General features: G+C 32.0%; 1 long non-coding RNA gene across 1 annotated transcript; it reads right to left on the reverse strand.

Moving 5' to 3' along the window:
• Positions 1–4,779: 4,779 nt before the first annotated feature.
• Positions 4,780–7,984, reverse strand: LOC120080224. Its single transcript, XR_005482445.1, has 2 exons — positions 7,706–7,984; positions 4,780–5,139 (listed from the first exon to the last, which is right to left on the reverse strand). It is a non-coding gene; the product is annotated as an uncharacterized LOC120080224 (long non-coding RNA).
• Positions 7,985–13,082: the final 5,098 nt, after the last annotated feature.

The following is a 13,082-nucleotide window of genomic DNA, read 5'->3' on the forward strand; positions in this document are numbered from 1 at the left end:
TGTGTTGTGCCTTCACAAAGCTCTGCCTAGTAGCCTTCCTTATTACACAATGTTCACAAAAGGATAGGCTCTGATGTACTCCCTTAGGTAGAATACCTTGGTTGGCTAGAGCTTGTAGACCTTTGGCACTTATGTGAGAGAGTCTTTTGTGCCATAGGTCTCCTTCAGTAGGCTGATTATGAGTCACAATCAAGGCTGAGTGTACTTGATGAACACCTTGCACTACATACACTCCATTTATCTTCACCCCTCTAAGGACAGGCTTACTGTTCTTCAACACTTCATAGTATCCTTCCTTGCCTCTGTATTCACAGCCAATAGAGTCAAGCATGCCCAGTGAAATTAGATTTCTCTTCAGCTTAGGTACATGTCTGACATTTTTTAAGAGTTTGACTGTTCCATCTTCTAACTTCAATGAGACTGAACCAATCCCAACCATTGGACATGAGTTATTGTTTCTCATGTAGACTGAACCTCCATCCAATTCTCTGTAGGTACTGAACCAGCCCTTGTGAGGTGTCATGTGGAATGAATACCCTGAATCTAGAACCCAATCTAGGTTCTTATTTGCTTCTTCTTCTGCCCTGCAATTAGATGTAGCCAAAGCATCAGAATAAAAGTAAGAATATTTACAAACTGAGGCTTCACCTGACTGGTTTGGTTGGACTTTGGGTTGTGGCTGAGATTGTTTATTTTTCTGCTTATTTTTCCACTTGAGTGTTCTGCAATCTTTGATCAAATGTCTAAGCTTTTTACAATATTTGCATCTGACCGTGGACTTTTCTTTTCCCCCTTCTTCATTTGAGCTTTGTTTTCCTTTCTCCTTGTTATTCTATTTTGACTTTCCTTTAACAAACAAGCCTTCTACACTAGATTTTTCTTCTTTGTTTGTAATGAGTTCCATTTCTCTGATTTTAAGAGCAGAAATAATGATATCAGTAGTAATGGAATCTCTCCCATACTTAGGGTTGTCTTCACTTCTCTGTAGGATTCTGGCAATGAGTTAAGAAGCACAAATGCTTCATTGTCTGCCTCGATTTCTTCTCCTTGAGTCTTAAACTCAGTAGTAATTCTCTTGAAATCATCTAAGTTCTCTGTTAATGACTTCGAAGCATTCATCTTAAATGTAATGAACCTTTCCCTTAGGAAAAGTTTATTAGGTAGATTCCTTGTCTCATAAAACTCATTTAATATGTTCCACATCTTGTAGATTGTCTCCTAATCGATTACTTGTCGTAGGACATTATCTGACAAGTTCAAAATGAGTGTTCCATGAGCAGTAAGCTCCATATTTTCTTTTTCTTCTTCTGTCACTGTATTTGGCAACTTTGTCGGATCATCAAAGGCCTTGTATGCCCTCCGCTGTCCCAAGATAACCTTTATTTTGGCCTTCCACAAACCAAAGTCATCTTTTCCATCAAATTTCTCGATGTCGTACCTTGCAACTGCCATTTCTGAACTGATAGTTCGACTGAAAGACTTCAAGATTATTGCTTCTTTGAATCTTGACTAATCTTGAAGCTTTCTTACAGGCTCTGATACCACTTGTTGGCTTTGAAATGCGGAAGCAGGCAGAACACAAGACGGATTTGCAAAGTCTTTTCGAGCCGAGAGTGAACGAAGGCTCTTACACGACTATCGGATACCCCTCAATGATTCAGACAAACACTAGGTCGCGTGTAGGATGTACAAACCGGGTGACGTACAATCTCGGCCTTACACTTCAATGGCTGAGATTAGAATCACAAACTTCTGCAGGAGAAACCCTTCGACTAACTTATCTTTTCTTTTCCTTTCACAGAGAAAGAATCGAAAGAAAAGAAAAGAGAGGAACGCCGGAAGGCTGCCGGAATTTGCTAGGGCGAGGAGTCTTCAATCGTCTAGGCAATGGAGATAAAGCAGGGGTCGACTAGACGATAAGGCAGGAGTCGTCTAGACGATGAGGCTTTACTGAAGGTCGTCTAGAAAATGGTCGTCTAGACAATGGTCGTCTAGACAATGGTCGTCTAGACGATGGTCGTCTAAACGATGGTCGTTTAGACGATGGTCATCTAAACGATGGTCGTCTACACGATAAGGCTTGCAGAAGTAAACGATCATTGGGTAAAAGTTAAACGATCGTTGGGAAAAGCTAGATGATCATTTGCTAAAGCTAAATGATCATTTGGGTCAAGGGGTATACGAAAAAAGAAGACAATAAAAAGAAGAAGATGAACACGATTGTTTACGTGGTTCGGCCAAGGGAAGCCTACGACCATGGAGAAGCTGACAGAGTTTTCTTTTATTCAAGATTGCTTCAAGATAGTGTAAACACTCAATTATAATTGTTCTCTCTCTCTTACAAAATTAGTTATACAGAGTATTTAAAGGTAGCTAAGTTTGTAACAAAAACTGTAACCGAATGTAGTTTATTTCACTTCTGTTTAACATAAACTGAGTAGCAAACAGAGTCCTTCTATAGATAAAGAGAAGGAAGATATGACCAAGGTCCTTTATGCTTTAGCAGTTGGGAGCTTGATGTATGTGATGGTATGTACTAGACCTCACGTTGTTGGTGTTGTTAGTCGTTTTATGTCCAATCCAGGAAAATAGCATTGGGAGCCAGTCAAGTGCATCATGAGATATTTGAGAGACACTTCCAATTTGAATTTGGAGGTGGAAAGCCAGTACTCATTGGGTACACTGATTCAGATATGGCAGGAGATCTAGATAATAGAAAGTCTACTTCTGATTACTTGATAACATTTGCAGATGGTGCAGTGTCTTAGCATCAAGGTTGCAGAAGTGTGCTGCACTTTCTACAATTGAAACAGAGTATATTGCAATAGTAGAGGCTTGCAAAGAGATGTTGTGGATGAAGCATTTTATACAGGAGCTTAGCTCCAAGCAACAAAGATATGTGATATATTGCGACAATCAGGGTGCTATTCATCTTGGTAAGAATGGTACATTTCATTCCAGAATGAAGCATATAGATGTAAGGTATTATTGAATGAGAGATGCTTTGAATGATGGATTGTTTGAGATTGAGAAGATACATGTTGATCATAATGGATCCGATATGTTGACAAAGAGTCTACCAAGAGAGAAGCATGAGTTTTGTCATTTCGCTACAGGAATGACTAGTTCCTCTACAAAGTGAAATAGGGGGAGATTTGTTGGGTTATTTCACAAATTTGTGAAGGCCCACTTGGGCCATAATAGGTTTTTCTTTTTAAAAAAAAAAACTACATGAGTCGGTTTTTGTGATACACGCAAATTGAGAGTGAATTAAAAAATGGCAAAAGAAAATTAGAGATTTTTGCATTTCGATCAGTAGCGTTTTTCAGCCGTTTGGAGATCGATCCGCGGTTCGATTAAGCTAAAATTTTGAAAATGTGTTCTTGACACGAGATTCTTCAATCTGGACGGTGGAGATTCTATTCGGAACTACCTATAGTCAGATACCGTGGGTAATTAGTTTGCACTTCATGTGAGACGTTTCTAATTTTATTCTTCTCTATTTATTGTCGTTTGTTGCCGAGATTACCAATCTTGAGATATATTTGTGTGTCTCTAGTTGTGACTAGGGATAACTTATTTGTACCCATGATTTGATTATAGTGGAGATTTTTTATTTCGGACCGTGGTTTTTTACTCCTCACATTGAGGGAATTTTTCAACATTAAAATTTCTTATGTCCTTACTTGATTATTATTATTGTTTCTAATCGATTAGTATTCTATTAGATTCACACAATAGTGGAATAATTGATCAGAAAGATATACTATTCATCTCAAAACAAATATATATATCATTGCTAAGCTTCTAACTTCCCAGATTGTTTTTAATAAATGTAATTTAAAATATGAAATTATCCGCACATAAAAAAATTAATAAATAAATAAAAACCTGACATTATTGTATTTTGATGTGACCTGTATATAAGTCCCCACATCTGTCATTTTGAGTGCCTTATCCACAATTTTCCTTTCTCAAAATAAATTATATATTCGAAGGAGGGAAAAAAAGGGGGAAAAACCTTATCGACTTTAGAAAAGATGACTCTAGGTGACGTGGCGGTGGCCCCCTCTTCTTTAGTGAGATTGAGACATAAATATATTTCTTTTTTAAAAGAGAAATTCATTAAAAATCAAGCGCCTGAAAATTCCAGCAGACACATAAATGAAATTGAAATATAAAAATTCAGTCTAATTAATCTCAATATTGAAATAGGGTAATTCTCTTAAATTATAAAACGATTGAAAATATATTTTTAAGTATAGGAAAATGTCACTATCTATCTATCAGTATTAGATTGCGATAGGTATTTATTACTGACATTGATTTGATATTTATTGTGTTCTATCACTAATTGATAATAACATTTTGCTATATTTTTAAATAAATTAACTCATTTTTCTTTATGTGAAATCAATATGTTAAAATATTATTATATCTAATTTATCTCTAAATTTTTAAAGAAATATGAATTAATATTAAAGATTATCATTTAATCTTTCATTGATTATGAAAATTAAGCTTATATTGTTTTTTTTTTCATTCTAAATTAACTAACACTAATTCAAGTTGAAGTAAAATATCACAACATTTAACTATATGGTGCAAATGGATGAATTTAAATTTTTAAGACAAAAGTTGATAAACTTTTAACCGTTGAAGTTTGATTTTAGTGTCTATTTAATCTCTAAAATTCCAATATACACTTCAATACTTGAAGTTTGAAAATTAGTTATAAATAGTCATTAAACAATTAATCGATTAACGAAAAATGACATGGAAGTTAAGTTATTAATTGTCTATTGATGAGTAGACAAACATACAAATTTCAATTGATTTATTCTAGGGGAGACTTATCATTCTCATTTCTTTTATGCTTCCCGCCTTCTTTTTCCTCACAATTGATGAGGATTTCCATTATCATTCATTGCTTTCCTCTTCGACCGTTGCTACCTTTTCTCTTCTCTCTTCACCCTCAACACTACAAGGATTTATACAATAAGGAGAGATTGATAATCGTCCTTGAAATTTTGACCCCGACGTGGTGTTCATGGAGCAATTTGATGGAAATCAATTCAAGGTCTAAAAATTTGAGGATCAGTTCGAGCTTGGACTAAGATTGAAATCGTGATTGACTACCTGAAAAGAAATTAGAGTAAGAAATATTAACAAATTGAATTCAATGGAAGATTAAATCGTGATTGTCTTTATCAGTTGCATAATCTGCATCCACAAAACCTGTGAGAACCTCTTGATTACTTAAGTGTTTAGTATATAATAGCTCATATGATACGGTTCCTTTAATATATCTTAGAATCCACTTAACTGCTTGCCAATGATAACTCCCTGGATCAGTTATATATCTACTAATAACACTTAAATAATGAGCTAAATCTGGTCTGGTACAAACCATAAGATACATGAGACTTCCTACAGCGTTAGCATATGGTACAGCTTGCATTTGATCTCTTTCATCATCAGATTTGGGGGCATGCTTAAGGGAAAACTTAAAATGAGATGCAAGAGGTATTGTAACTGATTTAGATTCATTCATTCTAAATCTTGTAGGCATCTTATGGCAATATGCTTCTTGAGAAAGTCTCATAGTACCAACATTTCTATCTCTATCAATTTTTATCCCTAGTATTTTCTTTGCAAGTTTGAGATCTTTCATGTCAAAGACCCTTTTTAAATCATTTTTCAGCTTATTCACCTCTTGTCTATTTATGCTTGCTACTAGCATATCATCAACATATAACAATAAGAAAACAGAATGTCTTCCTACTCATGTCTAAAGTACACATAATGATCCAGCATACTTCTTTTAAAACCACATGATAACATAAATGAATCAAACTTAAGATACCATTGCCTAGGTGCTTACTTTAGACCATACAAGGATTTCTTAAGAAGACACGCTTTATTTTTAGTTCCTGCTTTTAAATCTAGGTGGTTGATGCATATAGATAGTTTCAGATAAGTCTCCATGTAAGAATGTTGTTTTGACATCCAGCTGGTCTAGCTCCATATTATACTCAGTAACCAGTGATAATAGCATTCTGATGGAGGTGTGTCTCACTACAAGTGAAAAATTTTCATTGTAGTCTACCCCTTCTTTCTGATTGAACCCTTTAGCAACAAACATTGCTTTATACCTTGGTGAATCTTTATTTTGAAAGTCATGTTTGAGCTGTATATCCACTTACATCCAAGCATCTTCTACTTAAGTGGTTTGTCCACCAATTCCCAAGTTTTATTCTTGATCAAAGAATCCATTTCTTCTTGCATTATTCGCTACCATTTGAGTTTTTCTTTACAATTTACTGCTTCTTCGATGGTCAGTGGTTCATTATCAGCTTCTTTCAACTCAGTACAGAATGCATAATGAACTATATCAGCATCTGCATACCTGGAAGGTAGCCTAATCTGCTTTCTTAGTCTGTCTCTAGCCAGAGTGTATGACTGAAGATCATCTCCTTGAGAAGTTTTTGCTTGAACCATCTCCACCTGAGAGTTATCTTCTGCATTTTCCTGATTTTCAGATTCATTTGAAGCGTGGCTCGGTACTTCAAACTCAATAAGTTTCAGATGTTGCCTCTGGCTCTTGCGCAGTCTTATTCTCTTTATTGGTCAATGTCATCCTAGTCTCATCAAAAGTTACATCCCTACTAATGATGCATTTCTCTTGTCCTTCTTCAACACACCATAGTTTATAGCCTTTGCACCTTTGGGGTATCCTAGAAAAAGACATTTCTTAGCACGATTGTCTAACTTTCCTTCTTTGGAATGTGCATATGTAACACACCCAAAACTCCTCAAGTTAGATGAGTTTGGTGGATGTCCTGTCCATTTTTCCATGGGAGTTTTAAACTCTATAGCTGAAGAAAGACTTCTGCTAACAAGGTAAATAGTTGTTTCCAATACTTCCCCCCAAAAGTTCCTTGGTAGATTAGCATTTGACAAGAGACATCTTACCTTATCTAACAATGTACGATTCATCCTTTCAGCCAGGCCATTTTGCTGAGGTGTTCCTTTCACTGTACGGTGTCTCTGAATTCCATCTCTCTCACACAGGAGCTTCAATTCATTATTCATAAATTCCAAGCCATTTTTAGTCCTCAATGACTTTAACTTCTTGTCTGTTTGATTTTCAACCAAATTCTTCCATTCAACAAATTTCCTGTAGGTTTCAGCTTTGCTTTTCAATAAATAGGTCCAAACCCTTCTTCAATAGTTATCAACAATGGAGAGGAAAAACCGTGACCTTCACATGGTAGAAGTTTTTTCTGAACTCCATAAATTAGCATGTACATATTCTAAGATAGATTTAGACGTGTGTAGCCCTTTACTGAATGAAACTCTAGTTGACTTGCCATAGATGCAGTGCTCACATATACCTAGGCTAATTTTTAAAGTTGTTTCCAGCAAGCCTTGCTTGAAAAGATGTTTTAAACCATTCTCACCGATATGTCCCAACCTTTGATGCCATATTCTTTCTTCTATTGGATGTTTCTGTGAAACAACTAATGAGGCACCAACTACTTTATTTCTCTCCAAAATATATAGTCCATGTCGAAGCTTTCCTCTTAGTTTCACCAACACTCCTTTTATAACTTTTAAGGTACAATTCTTAAATCTACAAAAGTATCCTGCAGTGTCAAAAGCTTTAAGAGAAAGAAGATTTCTCTTCAAATCAGGAACATACCTTACTAAAGTGAGCTCCTTGATCTGTCCATCAATTATCTTCACTAGAACTGTTCCAATTCCTTCAACACTGCATTCTTGATAATTTTCTAGAAGAACCTTCCCCTATTAATCTCCTTGAAGTGTTGAAACCAATCCTGGTTTAGACTCATATGAAAAGTGTTGGGGTTAATGCCCTAAATCTCGTAAGGTCTTATAGTTTGTAAACATTATTGAACAAACTCGTTGTGTATTTAATAAAATATATGATATTTTATTCAAACTCATTGTCTATTTAATAACATATGTGATATTTTAGTTGCATTAACCACAAACCAATAAACTAACATCCATCTTGAAACTTAAATATGTATGTAGAGACATACGGGTGGATCATGTTTAAGTGATAACCTAAATGGTCTGTAATAGATGGATAAGGCTGGGTGCCTTATCTTGGTGACACTACGAGTATGGCCTACTTTGTAGGTGTTACAATTGTTGTAAAGTGCTACAAATGATCTGATCCTGATCATTTATGTATAGACATGCAAGCGGGGATATTCTATACAAAGGAGTTTGTATAAGATCGAACCACAAAATGTTTAGTCTCATTATATAATACCGTTCATAATAGAGACTTACATTTCACCAGGATAACTATAGGTAACATGACCTGAATCCTGGGTGAGTTGTGAACTCCTGCATATGAGGGTAGTCCTTTGATTTGTATGGGTGAGAGGGCCAGATCGCCGACTCAACAAGCCTACCATTTTGGGGATTCGTCTGATTAGGGAGTTGGGAACACAGCTACACAAGAAAGAACTCACTTCTTCCCTGAGGTCAAGGTAAGTAGATAAATTACTCTCTTAAGGGTTGATTCCGGATCTTGAACAATGTGGTGCCACACCCTCTCCTGGCCCGAGAGGGGTTTAATCATAGTTGGCTATGATTTATTGTTCATTAGAGAGATTAGTTGTACTTAAGGAGTTAGATGTAACTATAAGGGCAAAATGGTAATTTTGGCCTAGCTATACTTACGAGCAATTTGTGAAGGGTCGTTGTACTGTTGATTAGTTATATCCAATGGACACAGAAATATATATGTAGTGTGAAGAATGCAGTTGTGGGTCTTTAGTGGAGTGTCCAACAATTAACGGATGGTGAATAATTTAATTAAAGAGTTTAATTAATTATCCATGTACCATTGGAGTTTCAAGCTACAGATCCATGAGGTCCCCTTGGTAGCTCAATAGGATTAATTGAGAATCAGTTTTTGGATTAATTTTAATTGTTCAAATTAGTAGAAGGATTTAATTATATATGATATAATTAAGTTGTTTTAATTATATGTGATATAATTGTTATAATATATTTGATATATTATAGCTGTAGTGAGAGGAAATAAATATTTGAATAAGATTCAAATATAAATTCTATGAATTGGATTCACAATAGTTAAATTTAATATAAATGTGAGTTATATAAAATGTCATATAAGAGAGAAAAGAAACTATAGGTTATATTGTATGTGATACAATGTTAAAACTATAGGTTATATGTTATATTTGATATATTATATGATAAGTTAGTTATCATATTTATATATATATTAAATGTTATTTTTTAAATAAAAATAAGGAAGAAAGTTATAACTCCCTTTTTCTCTCTTTTCTCTCCACCCACATAAGTGGGTGGTTGATATATTTGATAGATTGAAAAAGAGTTTTTCTTCTTCTGACTTGATAGAGTCGATTTTGACATAGTGAGAAAAACAGAAAAGTTCTCTGTGAGTTTGAGTTGTTGGTGAACATTCTCAAACCTTCCTCCTTACTCCCTCATATTCCAAAATAGCCAGAGCCCACCACTCTTGGGTTTTCAGCCTAAGAATACGAAGGAAGTCTTTATGGTCGTGTTCATTCTTGTTTGAAGGTTTCTTGAAGAAAGTCTTCAAGGGGTTCGTGTGCTGTTCGAAAGAATCCTAAAGAAAGGTCTTCAACGGTAAGGTTTCTAAAACCTTTATATAGCATACTGTAATTTTTATATAAATGTATATCTTGTGTTTGTTTTACTGTAAATCTCACATTCAACGTGGCATTTGGGACGATTTTGCTTCCGCTTAAGGTTCCCTTCAGAATGGGTTCCTTCAATTGGTATCAGAGCCAGGTTGTTGGTTATCTGATCCCAAACTTCATTTTTTTTTTATTGAATCGATTTTACAATGATGATAGATTTTACAAATCCTATATTTGATTTCATGTGATGAATGGTTGTAAATGTGGTTTTGTTGATAGATGTTTCGAGATAAGATACTCTATTTTAAGGCTTTCTTTGTTTACAAATTTATTTTGTAAAGGCCCCTGTATTTTTAGGCATATTCTTGATATAGAGTCTGTAATTCATAAGTTTGAATCTTATAGACTTTCTTTATGTTTTTGGGCATACTCGTGCTCTAGAGTCGGAATGGGTTCCTTCAATTAAAATCATTGCCTTTTAAAATTGGGTTTAATTTTTATTTAAACCCCAATAAAGTTGCACTTCTTCCTATAACAATTACATACTCAAAATTTGACTTTTTTTAATAATAGAGAGATTAAATATTTGAAAATAAACAAATATTTTTGGATTAAGTTACTATAAAATAAAATTTTACAAATCCGATGATAAAATGAATTTGATACTTCTTTCAAAAAAAAAAATGAAACTGAAAACTAAATCGGAAGTCAGACCTAAATATATAATTAAAAGAAAATAATTTGTCAAAAACATTTAAATTTAATGGCATCATGTCAACATCAAGAACCAGAACCACTACAGATTCCAAGGACTGACCAAAAATCAAAGCCCACAGTTCGTTGCTCCCTCACCCACTGTTTTCTATATGAAAGGAAGCCTACTGTTTCTTTATTTCTTTAAATATATGTATATTTCTAATAATAATAATATATAAACAAGTATTTATCTCTCTTTACTGAATCCTCTTTAAGAAAAATGTCAAAGTCACTACTAATTATATTGAACATAAATTAGAAGTTCATGATTTTTACTTTTGTTTTTAATAAGTTTCTTAAAATCTAAAAACCTTTAATCTTATATGACCTAAAAATCTTAATTTCTTTAAGTTACCTAAGAAATATAATATTAAATAATTTTAAATATAAGACTATGAAACATGTTTGAATAGGTAACATTAGATTAGATAATTATATTTGATAACTATTTCTTAATCATGATCTTCACCTTCCTGAAATAATTTGAATTTTTAGTTATTCTTTTTTAAATTACTTCCAAAACTCTAGACTTGAATTTAAATTTGGTCAAGAGAATTGATGACTTGGTGGTGGAGAGAGTGAATTTATAAACTTTGTCACAAGAAATTTATGTCCATGACTAAAAGTCATCAATTATATGTGTTATGTCCTATTAACTTTTAATGAATTCACTTCTCGATTAAGTGTATGAATCCTACTTTCCTGGGAAGGAATTTAAAAGAAAAAAAACTTATTTTTCTACTAAAACTTAACTAAAAATTCAAATATCTTTTAAAGAAAGAATAATGGTAGGAAAATGAAAGGGAGTACAAAGAAAACTATGCAAATAATAATAATAATAAATAAATAAAAATAAAGAGTAGTCTCCCTATCATACATTTTATTTTAAAATTTATTTAGGAAAAACAAGTATTTTTTAAATAAATTAGGAAAAAAATATAGTTTTTTTGTCTTTTAATCACCTCAAAATTTGTGTCCATTAAGAAAAACTAACGAAAGTTCGGTAGAAGTGAACTTAATCATTTTGTATTTTTTTCGTATATAACTAATTTGGAGCTGATTCTAAATACTAGTATATTAGCTTGGAATGGGTAGCATTGCCTTTTTATTCCTACCCCACTTGGGTTTGAGACCAATGCCTTTTCTTTTTTTCTTTTTCTTTTTAAATGGTCAATCTTATGTATATGAATTTTTTATTTAATTTTAATTCAATTATAATAATTTACTAGGATAGGTAGTTAAATTATAATAAGAAGTTATAATTAATATTACTAAAAAGCAGTTATAATTAATTTATCAAGTTTTAGAATTTTTATTAAAAAAACACAATGGTTAAAGTGAATTTAACACCTTTATACATTCAATAATTATATCCTAATATATTAGAGTGATTGATGTTATTTGTTTTAAAAATTACATTTTTTTTTTGTTCATGTACAAATTAAGATATAATTTTAAAATTAAGATTTTATTAATAGCATCAAACACCACACATGAAAGTGATTTTTAAATAATTAATATATTTCAAACTAAATAATTATAAAATAGTTTTTAGGCAAATTTGTGGTTAAAAATTTTGCTAAGATAAATTGATATGATTCACAATTTAAAAAAAAAAAATTACATTTTCAATATTTACTAGATTAAAACTATAATGTTCTCATTCATAACTCGAAGATTCAAAACAATTACATTAAAAACCATTCAAACTCAAAATGTTTTTTTAAAAAAGAACATTAATTCTAAATCCAATTTCAAAATTTTAACAAACATGAATTTAGTTTGAACATAAAAAACAAATAAAGAAACGCAAATTATAAAAAAAAAATAAATAAATAAAGATAGGTTGGGAATTATTTTTAAGAAAAGGATAGATCGGGAATAATTTATAGAAAGATAAGTTGGAAATTAAAAAATTAAAAATTAAAAAAAGGGGAAAAAAAACAGAAATGCACGCACTCCAATAAAAACAAAAAAATAACCTATTCTCCTAAAGTTTTTCAAAATGCTTTTACTAAATTTTGTTCACAAACACCCGATTTATCCTATTAACGCCCGTGGATCAGACAAACCTCTTAATACTCATTTAACATAAAAGTTAACTCCAATCTATTTTTCTTCAAACTTTCTATTTAATTTCTAAGACCCATTTTTTATAATAGTTTCTATCTTCCTTGAGAAAATCTGAATTCACACCCAAATTTTTTTTAAAAAAAAAATAATAATTTCTTAAAAACTACTATAAAAACCAATAAATTGTTCTTGGAAGCATAAAATTTTTAAAAGGAAAAAACTAAAATCATAAAAATTAAATCTATTTTATCCACATTTTTTTTACAATAATTTGATCATTCATAAATACTATGGTTAAATGAAATTTAGAAATAAAAGAAATCATCATAGACTTAATTTTAAAAAACAAAAACAAAATAATTATAACTTAAAAGAACCAAAACACGATGTGCTCCCTTTGATTTTCTTTTTTTCTTTTTTTACTTTTGAAAACTGTGTGTTTTTTCATATTTTCTTATAATAATTAGTATATTTTATTTCTGAAATAAAAGTTTTGAATTCTTGATTATTTTAATATTTAAAAACTATTTTTTTATTGAAAAAGTGAATAAAAAGTAC

The sequence above is a fragment of the Benincasa hispida genome, chromosome 6 (assembly GCF_009727055.1).
Source record: "Benincasa hispida cultivar B227 chromosome 6, ASM972705v1, whole genome shotgun sequence".
NCBI lineage: Eukaryota > Viridiplantae > Streptophyta > Magnoliopsida > Cucurbitales > Cucurbitaceae > Benincasa > Benincasa hispida.